Raw genomic sequence first — 23,002 nt, 5'->3', positions numbered from 1 at the left:
TTTGACTCTACAATTTATTATACTGTATTTTCTTCTGGAAACACACACACACACACACAGCAAGATTCTGGGAGTTTTTCTTTCTTCAGTGGGTTGGGGAAAGTCAACAATTCAAAACACTTTTGCTGATAAAGAGTTTATGGTTACATTTCTACTCTAATCAAATGTAGCATCTGCAAGTTATATGGTATTTTCTTTTTAAAACTGTATATTGTCTGTGATCAATAGTCTAATTTTGGAAAAAGGTGGCTTTTAGCATTTACTAATATTTTTGAAGTGATAGAAAGATGTCTGGATTTAGATAACTGACATGAAAAATGTTTTGTGTTTTCTAAATGTTGAATTTCATTAAAATAGCTTACAATGTAAGGTATCTCTTTAGTTCAGAATTCCCTGATGTTAGATCAATTAGGTGAATATAGAGTATTATATTCTCCTAACAAATGACTTAGAAAAATTACTATTATTATTAATGTAAGTGCCCCAACTCTATTTAGTTATTCTGTATTTGTTACTCATAGGTGATGAATATCACATGTAGGAAAATAAAATCTACTTTATTTGAAAGCAATAATCAAAATCTGTCAACCAGCCATAAAGAAAATCTTAATTAAATCAAACATTCCCAAAAGTGGAACTTTTTCATGTAATGAAGGGAATTTCTTTCAAAATTTAACACATGTATTTTATTGTAAAGACAGTGTAGCTTTCAGTTGGAGACAATACCAGAATCTTTTTTTTCCTTAAAAAAAAAAGAAAGAAATTAGGGAGGGAAAAAAGATCTTTCTGTTCATAGTACTGCTTCTCAATGAGCGGTGATTTTTTTTTTCCCCTACAGGACATTTTACAATATCTGAAGACATTTTTGGTTGGCATAATTGGGAGGCAGGTTTGGGAGACAAGAGATGCTGCTAACATCCTATAATACACAGGACAATCCCTTTACCACCACCCCCCAACCCCCGCCCCTCACAAAGAATTATCTGGGCCCAAGTGTGAACATAGCCGCTGTTGAAGAATCCTGGTTTGAGGCAAAGTAACATCTTATCTGAAATTTTGCTCTTTCTTCTTTTTTTCCTCCTGTGAAAACAAAAAAGGGAAAATGTCTTCAGAGTTGAACATTTTCCTCAGATGTATTTAAATATATATTCAAAGTGAGGAAGATATATGATTTAAAATTACATTTACATTTCTGATGTTCATTATTTCCATAAAAGATGTTCCAGTTTTCATGTGGTATTACAAGTAACTCTTTCAGTTTGTGGTAATTTCACCCTTTTGGGGTTCACTCAGCTTTTTTCACCCTTCTAGTATTTTTTCCTGCTTTCTCATTTTAGATTGTTGAGATTTCACATAAGACTACATGTGGCAGATTTTGTTTTCTTAAATGCTTTTTATATGGTATTTCTTTGGGAGAGAATCAGTTTACTTTCTCATGTAGGATGAGTTCTTTTGTGTGTGACTAACTTTGTAAGAAGCTATAATCACTTAAAACAATGATTCCTATTACTTCATATTTTCCCCTACACCCCCTTGTGTTTCCTTGCCCCACCTGTTGTTTCTCCCTGTTTAAATTTAATCAGGAAGAATCTAAGGAATCCAAATCTTATTTCCAAGTGCTCAAAGCCACAAAATCTTGGTGATGTTAAATTTTACTTTCTAGAGAAAGAAGTATAGGTCAGAATACTAAATCTGGAATTAACTGAAGAATATATTAGGAAAGTAGAATTAGGAAATACATCTCTTGAAAAGTACTAACTTTTCTTCAGTTTATTTCAAGATGTTTCTGTAGGTTTCTCACCATTATTGGATGTTTGCTGCCTGTTATGAAACGTATCTTTTATTTACCTTGGGCACTTTCAACATTTTCTCTTTATCTTGGTTTTTAGTAGCTTGTCTGTGATGTACCATGTATGATTTTCTTTCTTTCTTTTTTTTTTAAATACTGACTGAAATTAGTCTTCATGAATAATTGTTTTTTCATGAAAGTTGAAATTTTGGCCATTGTTTGTCCAAATATTTTTCTATCTATTTTCTTTTTTTTTCTTTTTTTTCTTTTTTTGAGAATCCAACTGCACATACCTTACACAGTTCCTGTTGTTCTTCAAGGTCCTAAGTTTAATTTTTTCAATGTCTTTGATACTCATATTTCATGCTTTTTGCTTACCTATTTCAAGTTTACAAACTTGTTCTTTTATCTTCCTGTGTCATTTGTCCCATTCAACACACTTTTAAAGTTTTTCCTTATAGTTAATTTGCATTTCTTTTTATAATTTTTATTTTTCTTATGTGGCCCTCTGTATATTAATTCATTCAAACCATATGAATTAAATTCTCTGCCTAGTAAATTCACCATCTCTGTCATCTAAGGGCCAGTTTTTATTGCCTGCTTTCCTCCTAACCATGGGCTGCCTTTTCATATTTGTTTGTTTTTTTATACATGGAGCAGCTTTTGATTTTACGCTGGATGTTGCAAATTCTATGTTATGGAAATGCTGAGTTTTGTGGAATAATTTTTTATTTTAATGCTATTTTTAATTCTAGTTAGGCAGATTTATTTCCTTGAAATTGCTAGCCATGAATTTACCCTTTATTAACATGGATGCATGGAAAGCCCGATGTGGTTACCCAGACTTCTAACTTGATGGGATTTAGCTCCCAACCATGATCTCCCCAGGGAACTTTGAGGGCTTGGTTTGGTCTTTGTTGAAGTAGGTCACAGGTAGGCCTTCCTGTAGACTTTGTACTTACTTCTAAGTACTGCGATGTCTTAGTTGGATGCCCGGAATGTTAATCAGGTCTCTTTGACTGGAGTATGAATGCTGCATTCTCTAACATGGCTTCTAGGAGCTCTGTTGCACTGTCAGTCCTGTAGCAACTGCTTTCTGGAAAGCCTTGGTAGTCTTGCTCAGCCTATGCAGCTCGACATTAGCCAGATGTTTTGGGGGTTTCCCATTTGAAATTTTGTTTTCAACCTTCTATAGCTCCTTACTTTCCAGTGCCCTGCCTGGAATATCTAGCTACTTCAGTTGACCCAAATTCTTATCTCTTCCTCCTCAGCTCATCGTGAGTGCCATGGACTCTCTCTAGCTCCCTGTGTTGCGCTCAGGAAATTGTCCCCTGACTGAGATCAGTGTGGTCATAGAGTCACCTTATAAATTTCTCTTCTCTCTGGGATTTTAATTTTATACCACCTATTGTACAATGTCTGATAAGTACTGCCTCCCACTTTTATAGTTGTTTACATTAGGAAGATAGTGTAGAGCTAATTACTGCAATAGGATCTGAAGCCAAAGTTTCTTCATGCTTTTGATTTAGGATAGGCAGTAAGAAGTTCCATTTCATTTTCCCTTATAGTCATTTCTGGAGAATTGTGAATAAAGCTGATTGTTTGGGTCCCATGTGTTTGTCAGTTCTTTGTAGTGTGTTTTCTGATAGGTTTAGGTCCTTATCAAGGAAGAATACTGAGGAGCTGGTACCTTTTGTCCTCTCAAGAGGTTAGAACAAGCAAAGAGACTAGCATTTACAAACAAAGATACTACATAGGAAGAATGAGGGACTGTGTATTCTCAAGCATGCTGTTGGTTTCAGTAGACCTCCCACAATGAATGGCTTTGAAAGATAGAAGAGGGCCTTCCTGGTGGCGCAAGGGGTTAGGCACAGCACTATGAAGCTATCTGCAGCCACTGCAGCGTGATATCCATCTCTGGCCAGCAGGGAGCTACCCACATGGCACAGCAGACCTCTTCTGTCTTGCCCTCAACTCCCCTCAACAATGTGTTTCACCCAGTTTGCCTGTTAAGTTCCTCACTCTGTCTCTGGTGACTCCTCTCACCCCCCACACCTCTGGCCTATACCTCAGTTCTTGTATGCATAAATAAGTAAATCTTTAAAACTATTAAAAAAAGATACAAGTACCAGCATCTAGGACATTACATGTGGCTGATTACTATAGTTTCAGTTCGGCATCTGAGTTTAAAAGGAAGTTTGGTTTGTCTGGGACTTCAAGATTGGTAAGCAGACGCCTGGCTTTAAGCAGAGTTAGCCATTTCTATCCTAGGCGAGGATGCATTGTTCTGACCTCTGGATTGATGGTAGACTCTGTGGAGACTTTACTATCCTATTTGGCGATGAGTGGGTGACAATACTGAGGTCTTTAACTGACAGCCCTTTTTTGTCTCCATTCTTCTGGGCTCAGAGTGGATAAGCACTCCCAGACTCAGGAGAAATCTAAACCTTTATGTCATTCAACTAGTATGTAGTCTAAGGGTAGACATGAGACCCAGTTCTAGCCAGTGAGATTATAAGGGAAGACTTTAGTGGAGCTTCCTTTGTCAATGAAAAGTCAGAGCCTCATGAAGGACATCTTTTAAACTTCTTCTCTTGCACTTGGGGGACTGGTTGTAAGGTTGTGATATCTTGAGTTGTATCCATGTAGCAACCATAAGAGGTCAATCAAGAATATTTAAAAACTAAGGATGACAGAGCAAAAGATCAAAAGACCTGGCTATATGTAAAAAAAGTCTTGACCTCTTTGTTTAAGTCATCCTCCATGTGGATTTCTTATATCAGCAGTTACTCCTAACTGAGCCTCGGGGGTGGTTATGAAGAAGAGAAAGGGAAGGCAGGACATCAACAGCTTTTGAAAGAGGGAAAACAAAGGGAAGAGTGAGTGAGCTACTTTAGTAATTACTAATTCAGGGAGAGTGTTTGGGACTGCTTTCATATAGGTAAAAACCACTATGTTTTTTTTTTTAAGAAATACCAAAAGTTTATATATGTAAAAAAATGGAAAATAGTTATTACAAACCCAAGTGGACATTTTCAGAAGTGTGATGGGTCCAGTGATGTGATGGGAAGAATTTTTCAAATAAGCAATCAATAACTTCGACATTTGTGAAACAGGTTAATTGGGCGCTATTATGTGAAGATAGGTGAGATGATATGTTTGGAGAGCTGAAAGAAAAGAGGAAATACAAGCTAGCATGGGGAAAAGAATTTTTGTTCCAAGGTGTCATACACTTCAGGTTGTTATGCCTAAGCAGGAATATGCATAATAAATTCTCAAGCTCTGAGAAATAGAAGCATTGAGAAACCAGATTTCATAACAATAGCACATGCTTCGGGAATAGCTTCAGGTTTCTATACCTCTTGGTAGGAAGCAGCCACTCCCCTTCGGTTGTGTCCTGAGAAGCTGGACTGTTTCCTAGCAACGTCTAGTTTTATTTGTGGAAAAGAGAGATGGTCTCTATAGAAATAAGTCCCAAAGGGGAAAGATTTAGCTGGAACATTGGGCTAGTGAGGTATGGCTTATTGGCACACTCTATATTTTGATTGTTTCTCTTGGCTTATATTTTCTTCCTCTAGAAGTATGGGTTTTGTTTTTGTTTGGCTAATTGTTAATAATGTTTTTCACTGTATAACCTGCTCCAGATGACTTTCCAGGACTGTTAGTCTGGAGGGAAAATATAACCTCCTGGAGCAGAAAAATAAACTTTTATTTTAGACATTTTAAGCAGTAGATAGGTCCTATTGGGAATAAAAAGAAAAAGTTTCTTTATACTTCAGGTGTATATATCATTTTCAAAACAGATACTATTTACATTTTCTCCCTTCACTAAGTGTCATATGTGTGCCGAGAATTTCAGAGATTTTCACAATGTATGTTATAACCCTGCATCTCCGAATCACAACAAATGCCTTGTAGTGCTTTTCAGAAGTTATCAGGGTTATAATTTATTGTTGGTATCCAAAGTTAAAAGTGACCCCTCACAAATTTTACATTAATGCTCCTTACCTTTTCCTAAGTGCACTAAAAAAGAGCCAAATGCTGGTCTTGTGCTAAAACATGTGGAATACCCAACCAAACAGCTTTGCATGACAAATCAAATGAAAACCTTTAAAAACTCACTATTTCAGACTTACTATCTTATTTCCTGGAAACTTCAGTCTCTTTTGCTTTTTTTTCTGTCTGTTCAAAAGAAAAACTTCAAGAGGCTAAATTTGCCTTTTCTTATTCCTTGGCAATTTTAGTTATCTAATGAAACTAGGGAAATGCACATTATGAAAATTTAGATGTTAAATTGAGCTGTGCAAAACACCAAGATGTCATCTTTGTCTAGATTAGAAACTTTTTCCAGAATGTAAATCAATGCACTGCTTCCTTTGCTGAGAAAATCTTGCTATTGAAAACATTTATCTAAACTTAATAGTGGACTTATTGATGTAGATATTTCATATTCTGGCTCAAGCTTATTTTGTCTTGACCAAGTAATAAGTCATTTACCAGCATTTGTTTGGACCACCCTTTGAGTTTACCTCCCATTGTCCATGTCCTGATTGTATCTTCAAAAAGATGAGTGTTTATCTTTTTTTTTAAAGATTTATTTATTTATTTATCTATCTATCTATCTATCTATCTATCTATCTATCTATCTATCTATCTATTTATTTATTTATTTATTTATTTATTTATTTATTTATTTATTTATTTATTTATTCAATCACTGGGTACAGTCAAAAGCACGGGAAGGTGAGAGAATTCACCAGAGTAAGAGCAGGGAGCAGAAAAGGCAGAAGGACTAAAGTACACTGCTGAGGGGAGCAGTGGGCGGCAGGAGAGGTCTGTGCACCATGTGGGACCCTCCTCCAGTGGCCGGGGAGCAGCCGGGGATCGAAATGGCACTGCAGAGGCCATGGGCAGCTTCGCAACCCAGCACTCAACCACTGCACCACCGGGGAGGCCCTATCTTTATGTACAGAACAACTTTTACCGCTTATCTTTAAAAATAAAATGACTTGTGTATTACATCATTTTTCATATTTCTTTCATATTTGGTTAGTAGAGCTAAGTTCATAGTAGCAAGCCGAAACTTTAGGGTCATGTGTTTTAGACTCAAAGAACCCAAAGTTTAAGCTGATATTTTAAGATGCAGAGAGCTTGTTGGGGTAGAACCAAGGCTGGAGCTTGAGTTCTATGTTCTGTTCTTCATTTTTTTTTAATTCTTTGCATTGAACAGTATATCACATGTTTTTCAAACTTTAGTTGTGTGCTCACTATTTTCTTGATTTTTTTGCAGTTTGAATTATTACCTGTACTATTTTTGTTTAAACCATCTGATTAAAACAAATCAAACTGGTATGATCTTGACCTTGTTCTAAGTAGTAATGTCTGGGAAAGGGTTGCGATGTTAATTATATTTCGCTCCAACATGCATTAATTTGTGTAAGAAATTAAGTTTTGTGTATAAACCACCCACGATCATCACATGCAACACACAGAATTCTGGAAATATCAGTTAAGAACAAAGTCTCTACGGTCAGACTAGTAAATTCAAATCCATTAATTTACTTGAGTTAACTTGGGCAAATTATTTAATCTTTTTAAACTATAGTTTCTTCATCTGTTTTTTGAACAAAAGGAACCAATAGAAGCATCAACATTGAGACTTAGGTGAGATAATGTATACAAAGCTCTTAGCAAGCTTCCCAGCCTCATTGTAAGGCCCTGCTGATTGTACACCATTATTATTTTGCTTACTATTAATGATAATAAAATAAAGTACCTGGTAGTCTGAAGCTGCAGTACCTATTAAAATAACATTCTGTACTGCTTCTGCTTACAGAAACCAAAATCCACTTCTTTGAAACAACTTTGCTATAAATGCTATAAACCACTTAAAATATGAATGCTAATGCTAGCTAAAAAGTATTTTGGGTATTACCTAGGTTCTCAACATTCTTCCAAAGGTAATGACAAAATATTAGTTTATTCTGAAATTAAATGGAACAAAGCATTTATGTATTAAGTGTTTCATTTCTAGAGTAGTTTCCAAATAGAGTTAAGCTTGTGCATTCTTAAGCACTTTTGGTATTTTTACATTATTTCTGCCAAAAAAAAAGTTGTCTTAGAGCTCTCTTCCTTTAAATTTTTAAAAATGCTTTTAGAAAATAAGAGCTTTGGACATACAGTTATTTGTTTGGAACAATTTAACTCTAAATTATTTTTTGTTATCTAGTTTTTTATAAGGATTGGTGAGATTATGCTGAATCCTCAGTGGGTTTACTTAGCAAACAAAAGATGATTTATTGCTGATTTTTTGTGTTCTACAATACTTGGCTGGGGTGTTGTACTGTTATTTAGGGACATAGACTCACTACTCTTGATTTTTGTCATACTAGATTAATAAAGACTCAACCATTTTGTCATTACACCATCTGGAACACATGACCTTCTTGGGCAGGTGTCAAGGGAAGAGAGGTCTTACATCATCTCTTAAATGCTTTGGTGATATGCTTCCTTTTGTTCAGAGTCCATCATTCAACTTTGGTCCTCTGATTCTGTCTAGCTGCAAGGTGAATCGAAATGGGGATAAGTCCTTACTATTTAGCTGGCAGTCATTGTCTTTGCCACAGTAGACATATCTAATCTTCTGGTCTCTTCCAAGTTTAAGGCAATGAATGCAAAGTCACTGCACTTTGGGATAAGCTTTGCAAGGTATTTAGGAGAACAGATAGATACCAAGGACATTACCTGACATTATGGGTGCCCAACAGAAATTAATAGCTTTTATTTTCTATCTAGTTATTGATACATGTTAATGCAGGGTTTTACCCACATGATGATTTGTGCCACTTTTCCTTGAAGAAAGAATATTTAGGTACTAAAACTAGAAAATTTTAAACAATTGTAAATACTTTGTGATAGAGTTAAGATAGCATTGGCATAAGGTTTTAAAAATTTATTTGGATTCATTTCCATATCTTATCTTGTTTTCTATATTTCATGGTATTTCTTAGTTATTTTTTTCTTGCTTTCATGCCTTCATTTAAGTGATGAGTTTCTTTACTCCCTACTGCCCATATTTTTCCTCAGTTAATTTGCCTGGAAGTTAAACATTGTAGTTCTAGTCTGTTAGTGGTTATCCTTAAATTTTGTCATATATAATTGAGTTAACAAAGGCTATAATACATCATTGTCTTTATTTTTTTTATTTTTTTATTTTTTGGAGGTTCATATTTTCTTTTTTTTTATTAAATAATAAATTTTATTTTTATATTCCCCCATACAACTGCACATGCCCCATTCTGACCCCAATCCCTCCCCTCCCGGCCCCCACCCCCCAAAAAGTGTCTCTGGTTCATAGTTTTTGTTGATTTTGATTTTCACTTTCTTATAGTTATTCTTTTTCCTGATCCCTTATTTAAGTTTTCTAGATTCCTGCTATGAGTGAGACCATCCGGTATTTTTCTTTTTCTTTTTGGCTTATTTCGCTGAGCATGATCCCTTCCAGCGCCATCCATGTTGCTGCAAATTGCATGTGTTTATCTTTTTTGAATGCTGAGTAATATTCCATGGTATATATGTACCACATCTTCTTGATCCAGTCATCTATTTTTGGGCATTTGGGCTGTTTCCAAAGCTTAGCTATTGTAAATAGTGCTGCTATAAACATAGGTTTGCAGGTGTTCTTTGGAATTGATGTTTCTGTGTCCTTTGGGTAAATACCTAGGAGTGGAATTGCTGGATCATATGGAAGCTCTATGTTTAGTAGGTCCAGAAATCTCCACACAGCTCTCCATAGTGGTTGGACCAGTTTGCATTCCCACCAACAGTGCAGGAGAGTTCCTTTTTCTCCACAACTTCGCCAACATTTGTTGTTGCTAGTTTTTTTAATATGTACCATTCTCACTGGTGTAAGATGGTATCTCATGGTAGTTTTGATTTGCATTTCCCTGATTACAAGTGATGTTGAACATTTTTTCATATGTCTGTTGGCCATTTGCATTTCCTCTTCAGAGAAGTTTCTTTTTAGCTCTTCTGCCCATTTTTTGACTGGGTTATTTTCTTTTTTGTTGTTGAGTCTCATCAGCTCTTTGCAGATTTTTGTGATCAGTCCTTTATCATTAGTGTTGGGTGCAAAAATGTTCTCCCAGTTGGTGGGGTTTCTCTTTGTTTTTGTTATTGTCTCTTTTGCTGTGCAAAAGCTCTTTAATTTGATGTAGTCCCAGCTGTTTATCTTTGCCTTCACTATCACTGCTTTGGGTGATGTGTCTGTAAAGATGTCTTTGATGTGCAAATCCCGTAGTGTTTTGCCTATATTTCCTTCTATGTATTTTATGGTTTCAGGTCTTATGTCTAGTTCTTTAATCCATTTTGAGTTGATTTTTGTGTATGGTGTGAGGTAGTGGTCAAGCTTCATTCTTTTGCATGTAGCGACCCAGTTTTCCCAGCACCATTTATTGAACAAACTTTCTTTGCTCCAATGTATAGTCTTTGCTCCTTTGTCAAAGATTAGTTGACCATAAATCTGTGGGTTTATTTCTGGATTTTCTATTCGATTCCATTGGTCTGTATGTCTGTTCTTGTTCCAATACCATGCAGTTTTGATGATTATGGCTTTGTAGTATAGTTTGAAGTCTGGGAGTCTGATGCCTCCATTTCCTTCTTTTTTTTTCAGTAGAGCTTTGGCTATTCGGGGTTTTTGGTGATTCCATATGAATTTCATCAATAATCATTCTATTTCTTTGAAGAATGACATTGAAATTTTGATTGGAATAGCATTGAATCGGTATATTGCTTTTGGTAGGATGGCCATTTTAATAATGTTTATTCTTCCAATCCATGAGCAGGGGATGTCTTTCCATTTCTTTGTGTCTTCTTCTATTTCTTTTAGCAGTGTTTTATGATTTTCTTTGTATAGGTCCTTTACCTCTTTTGTTAGATTTATTCCCAAATATTTGATTTTTTTTGTTTCGATAATAAAAGGGAGATGGTTTTTTTGATTTCTTCTTCTTCAGATTTATTGTTTGTGTATAGGAAGGCTACTGACTTTTGCGTGTTGATTTTGTATCCTGCCACTTTACTGAACTGATTGATAAGTTGGATTAGTTTTTCTGTGGAGTTTTTGGGGTTCTCTAAGTATATTATCATATCATCTGCAAATAGTGATAGTTTGACTTCTTCTTTTCCTATTTGGATTCCTTGTATGTCTTTCTCTTGTCTTATTGCTCTGGCTAGGACTTCCAGTATTATATTGAAAAGCAGTGGTGAGAGTGGACATCCTTGTCTTGTTCCAGATCTTAATGGAATTGCTTTCAGCTTTTCACCATTGAGGATGATACTGGCTGTTGGCTTGTCATAGATGGCCTTTATGTACATCATTGTCTTTAAATGGCTCTCAAACTATGTAAGACTCTTATGACATATTCACTGCAATTGCTTCCCTTCCCAAACTTCTTTTATAGTTCACAACATTTAATTCCATCTTGTTTTGAACAAGTCCATATTAGTCATTGCTGTGTTTTTTTTTCACAATGGTTGTTCTAGTTAGATATTCTGTATAACAAACCACCACAAACTCAAGTGGCTTAAGACAGCGGTTTATTGAATGAGTAAACAATGTAGGGATTTAAAAAAAGGTGTATCTGAATGAGCAGCACTAGAGTAGACAGGATTTGATTTGTTATAAAACACACAGCATACAACTGGAGTTGCTGTCTACAAAAAATACTTTTTTTGAATTCTAGCACTGAGTTATAATATGGAAGTAAATATGTTAATGAACACTAAGTTTAAAAAATGACCTTGAAATTTCCAACTGAATATTCTCTGTTTTTCAGTGAATTTATTATTATTCACAACTAATAAGATTCTAAATACTAGATATCTTTTAAAAATATTCAAATAGATTTTTTTAAAAGTGTAAGTCAAGGACATATTTTTGATATGAGAAAATATTCCACATGAAAAGGAAAGCCTTCAGAATTCATTGAACATCTGGAGGAAGTTAAATTCTTAGCTTTGGACTGTGTGACAGCCATTTTTTTTTTCTCTGTTCACTTTAACTGCCAAAATCTGTCGTTTCTGAGCTAATTCAAGGAGATAAACAAGGTGAACTGTTCTATGCACATGACCTAATGTAACTGCTGATTTGAACAAGGTTACAGGTCAGCATATGTCAGGTAACAGAATATTCAGGTCCATCTTGTGATTCATTTACCTAAACAGAATGCTATGAAACTAATAAAATGCCTTAAAATTTCATTTACCTAATCAGAATGCTATGAAACTAATAAAATGCCTTAAAATTTTTTATTACTACTTGTAAAAGTCTTTCTAACTATCTCAACACTGCTAAAATAAACAGCTATGTTATTATCTTTGCCATATGTGATGCTGTTAACGAAACCTCCAGAATTCCTCATTTTATATACATTTCATTCAAATGTGAAGAAACTATCACTTGTTTGAGGAAACTGAATGCTCGTAGTGAAATATATCTTTTTGGTCATTTGGAATCTTTGAAATATATTGATCGTTTGTTGGGGTTTATTTTAAAACTTAGAGTCTTAGACTTTAGATTCAGAGAGGAAATTATTGATAATTTACTCCACTGGCCTCATTTTACAAATGAGAAACAGAAGGCACAGATGGATTAAATAATAGGGCCATGGTTGCTCAGCAAAATAGTAGGGAAAAAATGCAGTGTCTAGTAGGAATTTCTTTCACAGTACAGTTCTTTTTTAAAGGGAATTAAGCACTAAAGTCGATTCCTACAGGTGATTTTTTGAGTATGGTTAAAATTACCCTTGAAAAACTCTGTGACAGGCAATATGACATGACAGTGATTTTGACACAGCCAGATTTTCTTCCAGTATCAGGACACACTGCTGACTTAGGGTGAGTGCCAGAGAAGAAGTTGGCTTGTGTTTAGGGACTGTTTTTAGACAAAGATCCCCTATCATTTAAAACTAAAATTCCACTTGGCCTGGTGGGGTATTTAGGAGAACTATGTATTTCATGCTGCCTGTAAGGGCAGGGCACACACTCAGTGTCTGGAATGGTTCCCACACTGTTTGAATTATTTTCTTTCTCAGTGAGCTTGTGTGATTGCACCAGAATATGTCAAATGGGCATTTGCTGTGCCTCGCTGACCATTACATCTCTGAAGATTTAATAAAGTTTGACAAGTCAGTTCCTTTAATGGGGGTTTATGGAGATTTTTTTTAATAAATTGTTTTTATGAGTTTTTATAGCACAGTCTAAAATGTCCTCCCAATATTTATGTCAGTTTGTCTGGCATCACCCCACTTATTGGGATTTTTAAACCACAGAACTGAGTGATTATACAAATTCTGGGCAAAGGAAAGACAGAGCTGTTCTAATATGATCGCACAGAGTACAAAATTCCTTTGCTATAAAATTTTGAACTTACTCATCTTTCTCTAAACTATAACTGGTACAATTTATTGTTTCCTAAACACAGATGTAACCAATATTCCAAAGTGTCCATGAGCTGAAATATTTCAACAAAATTTCTCTAAGATCTCTTTTGAAGAGACTATAGAGAAATAAATGTCATATTTATGGAGAATTGTTATAAGAAGTCTTAGCTAGAACTCCTAGTGTTTACCAAAACACATATGCAGGTCAACTAGAACTCTTAAGTCAGACACCAGACTTTTTGTCATTCTTCACTGTTCTAGTCTTTGATGCTATCTACTGCATTCTATCCTCCCTTTTTTGAGGCTATTTCTTCGTTGTATTACAGGGCAACCCCAATGTGAAATGGGTTGGCCTGACTGTGGGTCCTCACCCATGTGCTTAAATGGGACTTATGTAACTCAACTGCAGGCACACACAAAAGGGTTTATTTTCAAAAGTAGGGGGAATAAAGAAAGGAATATCTCATGGAGGAGAGAAAAAGAGAGAGAAATAAATTGGTGAATGCATCCTATCAGTTCTGCTAAGCTGGGACCCCAATTAGCATGCTGAAAGCTGCAAAAAACCAAGGCCCTCCAAGGCCCACATGTCTGGTTATATACTAAACTTGGCTGCTTAACCCCACCCTTAGTTCCCAGCAATCCTCCCTTCGGTGGTGATGACATTATGGGATTTGTAGTCCTTGGTGTCTTGGATCCCTTTGGTCTGGGGTGGTGGTGGGGTCCATAAAACTTATTGAGAGTTTGTGCAGGACACCCTTTACCCCCCAAAATTGGATGCAGCACTATCCTGGCTCCCCCATTTTTCTGGCCATTCTTTTCCTCTTTACTGAAACTCCTTTTTCTCCTTATCCTCCAAATATTCTTCAGACTTCACTCTGACTTGTCTTCCTTTTTAATGCCAAATAATTTCATTAACATCCAGTCTTTAACCAGTCTAAACAGAAAGGTTTGTTTATGAAGTCAGCAGTGATGACACCATTTATACCACAGGAAAGCAAACATGCTATTATTCAGTAATCTCCCCCTCTCTCCCCCACAAGCACTCATCCAGTGTCAGTTTACCTGTACATGGCCCCATCTACTAACTAAAGCTCCTGAGATTATTCTGAATATTCTGTCTCTTCCTCTGGTTTTGAAGTCAACTTGTTCAGAACAAATTGGCTGACATGTCAAACCAGTTCTGCTTGATTTCCCAGTTTTTGTTCCTGGTAACACTACTTTTTGGCCTCTCAAGTTTGATAACATTTTCCAAGATTTTGACTCCCACCCCATGGTCAACCTGCACATCTTATCAATTACTAAGGAATGTAAATTTTAAGTTAGCAGTATTTTCTGACACTGTCACTTCTTTTCATTCTGGTTTTTATTGTCAACTTCCTAAGTAATTTCCTCAATTTAACCTACTCTAGTTCAATTATTGCCAAACATTTATGAAAGTTTTTAGTTTGTTTTTTTTTTTTTGCTGGTCATTAAGCTAAATGCTTTGCATGTCTTATCTCACTTAATCCTTAAAAACTCTGTATGAAGCAGTGTATCAATTAAGAAATGTCACTGACTTGACAAAAAAAGCCAAATCTAGCCCTTCCCAGGACCACTAGCGCTGGCCAGGAGAATGGCATATGCCAATTATCCTCTAAACCAACAACAGTTCAACTGGAGGGGTGAGATTAGTTTGTGCAAACTATACTGCTAACAATGAAAGAGAAATGAAGCTGTGTAGTGCCTCAAATGTCTAATTTAGGCAGCTGTTAGCATCTTGATTGTGTTGCTAACGTGAGATGCTTGACCACTCAAGTGGGACTTGGGAAAGGGGTGGTCCAGATTCACTCTCATGACCCTTACCTAGCCACCCAGGTGAGCGAGGAGTTGCTGATTTCATGAAGGATTTCTTTGAGAGGCATTGTCAGTATGCTGGGGAGTACATTTTTTCCTTCATGATGGAGAGAAGCAGGGTGCTTTCTCTACTGCAAGTCAAGCGAGCAGATGTCAGGAGAACTATGAGCTTCCTAGTGCCCTCCACAGTGTGAAGGACACAGTAGACTGGTTTGAGCTAGGAAAGAAGCTGTGGTTGGAATTCAGAATGAAGGGTTTGCTAACAATGGCTTGAGTGCTTGAGTTGTTGGGACAAGAATGATGTTTCTAGTAGACAAGGGTGAGGTCGGCCCACAACAAAGCTGGTATAGAGTCATTGTCTCGCCTGTGCCACAGGATGACCTAGAAGAGCTGATGTTATCCAGTGATCATTCAGAGGAATAGGACAGAAGACCTTGGCAGAAAGAGGCTGAGTGTTCCTGGAGGCTCCATGTCTGGGGGGCAGAGAGCTGTAAGTGAGAGCATGAAGGAAATTGAGAAATCCTCAAAATGGGATATCTCTCCAGAACCCAGGAAGTATCCCCTTGTGAGAGAATGTCCAAGTTCCCCGATTGTTGGCCCCAGATTGTGGCAATGCCAGCTCAGTCAATCCTCTCTGCCCCCTGTCCTTCCGTCCTTCCCCCACTGCTATCTTCCAAGAGTCAGAAACTTGTGGGAATAGAGAATCCAGTCACACCTTCTGTTCTCAGAAGACTTTCTGCCCCAAGCAGCCTGACCTAAGACAGAGAGGATCTCATTTTAACTGAGGATTTAGAGCTTTTGACTATGACCAGGATTGGACATTTTATTTTTAACAAAAATGAGGATGTTTGTGACTTGATATCATCAGAAGACTTTCATTATGTCAGAATATCCAGAAAAGTCAAAAGCTCTGCTCATATTTCTTTCTTTTTTTTCTTTAAAGATTTATTTATTTATGCATACAAGAGCTGGGGCGCAGGCCAGAGATGCAGGGGGGGCGGTGAGAAGATTCACCAGAGACAGAGTGGGGAACAGAACAGGCAGACTGACTGAAATACACTGCTAAGGGGAGCAGTGGGCAAGACAGGAGAGGTCTGCTGCACCATGTGGGTTTCTCTCTGGCTGGCCGGAGATAGAACTTGTGCTGCAGAGGCTGCAGATTGCTTCACAGTGTGGTGTTTAACCCCTTGCGCCACCAGGGAGGCCAGCACTGTTCACATTTCACCCAATGGTGAGCAAAGAACTAAACCCACAGAGCAGACTGGAAGAAGATACAGGGTAAAGGAAAAGCATTGGTTTGAGTTGTGCCAAGGAGTCCTGCTCATTCAATGTAATCATTAGCTACCCAGTTGTAAAATTTATATTAGAAAAGATGAGGTTAGATATTGCCTTTGGAGTTTGATTTGGAAAAGGTGTGTTGAGATTTTTTTATTCGATTTGCAAATGGAGATGCTAGAAGACTGGAGGCTAAGTATGGTTTTAGTCTTAGATCCCGAGGTGTCACTGAGCAAAGTGGGAAGAAAATGATATTGTTGGGGGAAATGTTGCCTTTCTCTGGTCTGCTGCTCCTAAGTCAAGCTGACTGACAGTTGTGCTTAAGTCCCCTGAAGAGAACCACTTTTGAAAGAATAGCCATGTGGCTTCAGACTCTGAACTATTTGTAGAAAAGTGAAGCATTTCATTCAAATGGCAAAGAGCAAACCAGGGGACTTGTGTTTTCAGTGCTTTTGATGACACTGGTAGGATCCAGCTGGGTGTGGAGGTGAATTGCAGAGGTGTGGTCATTGCCCACAATAAGCAACCAACCGCTGTCAGAAGCTCAGGGTGATTGAAATCAGGCGACCTGTCCATAGAATGGCCTTGGTGTTTTGTGGAGACCAGAACTCACTGACAGGCAAAGAGAAGTGAGGGACAGTGCGGGTGGTCTGGGTACTGGTGGTTAGCCTCAAAGAATAGAGGGAAAGCTCCAAATAGAGAGTAAAAAGTAGACAGAAGTAAGCTTTTAAGATTTTGGTCTTCCCTCCAATTTATCCATGGCAATATGTTTACAGTGCTTTATATTTAAATAGTTCTTTCAGGAATATTTCATATAATTCTTATAACAACTGCCTACCTGATGAACTGTGCAACTTGACAGTGGAAACCAGATGAGGAAGCTAGCCAGGTTAAGTTGTTTCCCTGAGATTGTATAGATAATAACAGAATTTGATCAAAGTTGGTTTGTAATTTCCTAATTTGGATGCTCTTTCCAGTTTACCAGCCTTTAGTGCTGTGTTAACATGGGGCAAGAGGATTTCAGATGATTCACAGCCAGTATTTTCAAATTTAATAGTGATGTGTTTAAGTTTGTCTTCTGTTTGGGGCAAGATACTGGTTTTCCATTATGGACTAAGATATACTTGTTTAAATAAAAACACAAATAAACAGTACAACTGGGATATGGTAGTGATCGTGAGGCACCTGTGTGCATGTGCATGTAGGAACCATGAGTCTAATAGACTAACGAGTCTAAATAGACTAATGGGCCACAATGCAGTATGTCCTCTGAATGTCGTGCTTAAATTGCTACATGTGCAAGTCCTGACCTTTCATGCTAGATTATAAACTATCTGTGGACAGGAACTGTGTCTTACAGTACAGTTGTTATGTTATGGGTTGAATTGAATCCCCATAAACTCAAACATAAAGGGTCTAATCCCCTGTACTTCAGAATGTGATCTTATTTGGAGATAGGGTCACACAAGCAAGTTCAAATGAGCTCGTTAAGGTGGCCTTGAGTCCATGTGATACTGTCCTTGGGAAAACGGGAAGTATGGAGAAAGACATACATCCAGGGACAAGGACAAGTGAACATGAAGATGGGCATCTGTAAGTTAAGGAGCAAGGCCCTGTTTAAACCACTCAGATTATGGTCCTTTGTCATGACAGTCCTAGAAATGAACTCAACAGGTATGTACTTAAGTATTGGGAACATAACTAAATATGGATTCTAAATACTAAAAACTAAATACTAAACTGAATAACAATATTCTTTCAGCATTATTCTTCCTGTGTAACTCATAAGGAGTTTTAAATTAAAAATGCCTCCTTAGGAGCTTTAAGGCCTTGCCAGGCTGCCTCTTGCTGTACCTCGATAGTGCTCCCCTTTCGTACCCCAGTGCAGCCCTAGGACCACCCAGTACCACCATCTCCTATGCTTGGACACCCTCTGGTGTGTCCCCTTTTACATACAGTGCCCTAGATGTATGGACTTTGCCACCCGGAGTCTGCCTTTCTGCAAATCCTCTCCTTTGAGCCTGGATTACTGGATTTCTTTACTTTCTGGAACCCCAGAAGGGATCTGAACCCACAATTGGATTGCTTTTTCAAACTTCCACTGCTTTGTGGTTTTTTGACTTCTTCTGACCAGAAAAAAAAAAAGGTTACCTTTAGAAGTGGTAGCACCCACTAAAATTTCATGAAGAGGGCCCCCCTGGTGGCACAGCGGTTGAGCGCTGGGCTGCGAAGCTGCCCGCAGCCTCTGCAGCGCCAGTTCATTCCCCAGCCACCGGCGAGGGTCCCAAAAAAAAATTTTTTTTAGAAAGAGCTCTGTTTGAATTCACCACGGAGCCTGGCCCTTAATTAGAAGATGCTGCTGCCTCCCACTGAGCTGTTGCCTTGCATGACATTTGAAGCTCAGCATCTATATTTATCTGGGTGGGTTGTTGTTATCAGAGTTCTCAGCAACTGTATCCTTACCATTTGTGGGTGTGTGCCTTCCACTGTATGCTGAGTTTGCAGGCTGATCATGTCTTAATCGTGTTGGAATCTCCTGTGCCTAGAACCCAATTCAAATTCAATAACAATTCATTGAATCAATGAGCATTTTAAAAGTAGTGGGTGAACCTAAAATATTCTTCTAGTCTTTAGATTCAGAATATTGTTCATTTGGAGAATGCTTTTAATCCTGCATGAGATCCCCAAGATTTTGTGCATCCTATACTCCTAGGAGCTTTTTGGAATTGTTTTCAGTGACTTAGGTATCAACCTGGTTAGATACAGCAGAAGGGACTCAATAAATACCTCCTTTCCCCCCCATAATCTCCTAAAGATCTATTTCTGTAAGTTAGATTGGATATATATGATTGTTTTGAGAACTCATTCTAAATTTAAACAAGTCTGTTTTTAAGTTTTCTCTCTGTGACCAAACTTGTAAAACTCGTGACTGACTATATACAGTGACAAATTGGTCCTCCAGAATGAGGATCCTCATCACTTTTAGGATTATGTTCAAATGTTCTGTTACCATTTGCTAATGAAGTACTTCCCCTTAAATATGTTACCTGTATTTTTCATTTGGAAGAGCAAAACAATGGAATTATAATAATGTTTACAAATCTGTCCCAAAATGAGGGCACTTAGAAGAGCAACAGCAGTGTTTACATCTTTTCATGATCAAATGTTACACAGCGACACTGCCATCTTCTGTTGTAGGAAAAATCTGTGCTGGTTGTCAGCAGCTATTTTGAGGATGAGGCCTTTGCTGCTCTGGGAGAAATATTTAGCTCAATGTGATTTGTTGCCTGTATACCCACTTCAGCTTGATAAACCCCAAACGATACCTAACCAGGGAATTGATTTAAGCAAATCTTTCATGGTTCTTGTGCCAGGTTTGTGGGCAATGCTCAGTTTCCACCTTGATGGGATTTACTGAATAATGGGCTGTGAGTGGGTTCAAGATTAGAGCTCTGGCATTAGGGCATGTAGTTCTTCTAAATGGGCCTATTTTTGTTTTGTTTTTGTTTTTTTTTTTGTTTGTTTTTTTTTTTTTGGGTGTGTTGGCACTTTTCATTCCTGTCCTCAGACCTAGAGGGATTTCTTATTGAATCTTACCATTGCAACAGTATATAGAAGTAGCACAAGCTTAACAAATTTGGCCAGGAAAGGTCTGTGCGTGCCTAAGTCTGAAGGAAGCCCTTGGATCAGCACAATACTTACTGAAATGTTCTCTGATGTAACTCAACAATCAGGAGATCCTGGGAACTTTAGAACTCTGACCAGGGTTGAGCATGGTTGGTGGACAAGTGCAGGAGACTGAAGTAGCACCGGGCTGTGCTCTTACAAATGGAGAAAAGTATAGATCAATGTCTTGGTGCTGCCCAATTTTTGTTTTATGGAGAATTTCCTGTAAGACCACAAGAATCAGAGTAGGCATGACTCAGACAGCCACCCATAAAATTCTAAGTTTTAGATACTAAATGTTTCTTGGAGTCCACGTGGTTAATTTCTCTTACATTTTAGTCAACAAAATAAGTTCATAGACTTGCTTCAGTTTTTATGGCTTATTAGTGGGCATATCAGAGCTAGAATTCAGATCTTGCATTATCTGCTTGTCATATTCATTCTAACCAAGTACTGTTTTCAGTAGTGTATTGATAAAGTGTCACTCTCTTTATAAAACCAAAACCAAAACCAAAACCAAAAAAATCCTCTCTGATTTGGAGTGTTTGTAGATTCCCATGAGGTGAACACTTCTGCCATGGCCAGCTTCAAGCTACCACCAGTCTAACAGCCATCAAAATTCTAACAGCCATCAAAATTCTAGAAACTGTAACCAATCAGTTCCAGCACACCACTGATTGTATTCTCCTGCCTGTTCTTTTTGGCATTGTTGGTAGCCTGTTAGGGACCAGTGTCTTGTGAGGTAGGTAGGTCCTTTGTGGTACTGAGAGGAAAGATATTGTGACTAAGAAAAAGGCCAATTTCATTGATCAGTTCTGTTAAAATGAGTCCAGCATTCTCTGAATTCTAATCTCTCCTAAGACTCTTTTGTATTCTTAGGTTAACGTTAGATAATAAATACTGGATGCTTAAGGGGAATGTTCCCTTTGGTTCAAAAGAATTTTGAAACTGTCATACTATGGGACTTAGAATTTGCTGTTGATACAAGTTCTACTTCTTTTCTGAATTGTGAGAGAAAGTCCAGTAGAGGGTTGCAAAATATTTCCCATCCAACTCTTTTATTTATGTTTGTATTTGTGATGATTATCAGTGCTCAAAAACCTAATTAAGGTACTCCTTCCTCTAGCTATTTTGATTTTAGAGCCTGCAGGGGAAAGATACTGGCGACAATATCACCAAACTAGGAATGCTTACAGAATAACAGAGTATAGATTTGGAAGGACCCTAAAGATCATCATCACTCCTATAAATGAGGAAACTCAGAAACTGATGGGAACGTGCACATAACCACACAGCTATTGGCTCTCACTCAGCTATTGATTGTCACCGTTGAATCATTGCCCATGATACCTAATTCACCATTCAATGCTCTTTCCACTACCCCATTGTGACCATTGCTTTTATCCCACCTCCAATAGTCATGAAAAAATATAGAATATGTTACAAGACCCTCACTTCAGATTGAATAAATCTTTGTTTTTCTCCATGCCTTTTTTATTCATATCAAGAAATGGAAAGTGATTCATAGTACTGATTTGGGGGACTCTTTCAACCTCTTGCAAGTTGTTGTACATAAATTGTTGTACATAAGAAGGTGCTGGATGATGTGAAATTTAAGACTTTTCAAAGAATAATTAAATGGATTTTACATATTCAGAGTGAAATCTTCAGTGTTGAGATAGAAAATAACCCATCTGTTTTACGTTGAGAGGAGAACTTGGATCTAATATGGGTATTCAGTTAAATTCAGAAGCATTTAAACACCTAAAACTTGCCAGGCAGTGTGTTATGCACTTGGAATACATAGATGAATAAAATATCAACTTTGTTTTGTAGGAACATAAAGGCTCTCGGAAAAGAGACTTGTGAACAAATAACTGCAGTAGAATCTTCTAGGTGCAGCACATGCACAGGGCACTTGAGGCAGAAGGGTCAGTTCAATAGATTGCTTTCATGTGTAAGTTTGTACTTAATAGGAAGAGTATAGATCAAGGAGTCCAGCAATTTAGGTATTAGTCCCAGCACTGCCACTGCCTGACCTAATATAAATCATTTAGCACCTTTCATTCTGTGTTGGGGAAAAGAAGAATTATGGTGAACTCCTGTGAAGTTTAAGCAACTCCTGAGAGGATTAAACAAATACCTCAGAAGGTGTTTCGAAAGTACTATCTATCACATAAATGCAAGTATATTAATTTTTGGAATCATGTAACTTTTGTTTTGTAACAGAAAGATCATACTCTGGCTAAAATTTCCATTAATGCTTTCATTAGCAAATATTTATTGAGCACCTGCTTGGTGTTAGATATTTTTCTGTGTCCTGAGATACAAAATAGAATAGGTCCCTACTTGTGGAGTTATCTTCTGGAGGGGGAAGATAGAAAACAAGCAAACAAAAATATCAGTACTTCAAGTAAGTATAATGCAGATAATAAAAACAGGATAATCTCATAGGAATGATTGGGTAGACTATATTGGCTATCAGGAAAGAGCTTTAGTGACAAGGAACAAGACAAAGCATTATCAAAGATAGGAATTTTCTAAGCAAAGGGAACAGTTCCAGTATAAGTTCTAGAAAGGAAGGAGCTTGGCAGCTTTCCGAAATAGAAGCAGAATGATTAAAGAATAGTGGATAAAGGGGAAATAGAATATGCTTGCAGGTTAAAGAAATAGATAGTTTAGGTCACAAAGACCTTTGTAAAGCTGCTTGAGGAGGTTGGGTTTTATTCCAAGTGTAAGAGAGACAAGTGAAGTTTTTAAACAGCTGGGTAACAGGCTCAATTTTTTAAAGATCAGTTTGGCTGCTTGAAGGTTGAAGTTTCTTGGCAGTGAAGGTGAGAGTGTTGCTTGTATGGGACTTGAGCAAGAGGTTAATAGAAGTAGATTATATATATATATATTATATATATAATATATATATGGTTATATTGAAAATGATATCCACAGAATCTCATCATGCCCAGATATTGAGTGCTGTTGGCAGAAGCAGAATTTGTGATGA

At 37.3% G+C, this 23,002-nt stretch overlaps 1 protein-coding gene across 1 annotated transcript in view; it reads left to right on the top strand.

The window, feature by feature from the left end:
• HECW2 (HECT, C2 and WW domain containing E3 ubiquitin protein ligase 2) overlaps nucleotides 1-23,002 on the top strand; it is a gene marked incomplete at both ends in the record, with an annotated part of 211,556 nt that overhangs the window by 332 nt on the left and 188,222 nt on the right. The window lies entirely within an intron of this gene.

The sequence above is a fragment of the Talpa europaea genome, assembly GCF_964194135.1.
Source record: "Talpa europaea genome assembly, chromosome: 1".
NCBI lineage: Eukaryota > Metazoa > Chordata > Mammalia > Eulipotyphla > Talpidae > Talpa > Talpa europaea.
The sequence above is the reverse complement of the archived record's forward strand: the minus strand, read 5'-3'. Positions and strand labels throughout refer to the sequence as shown.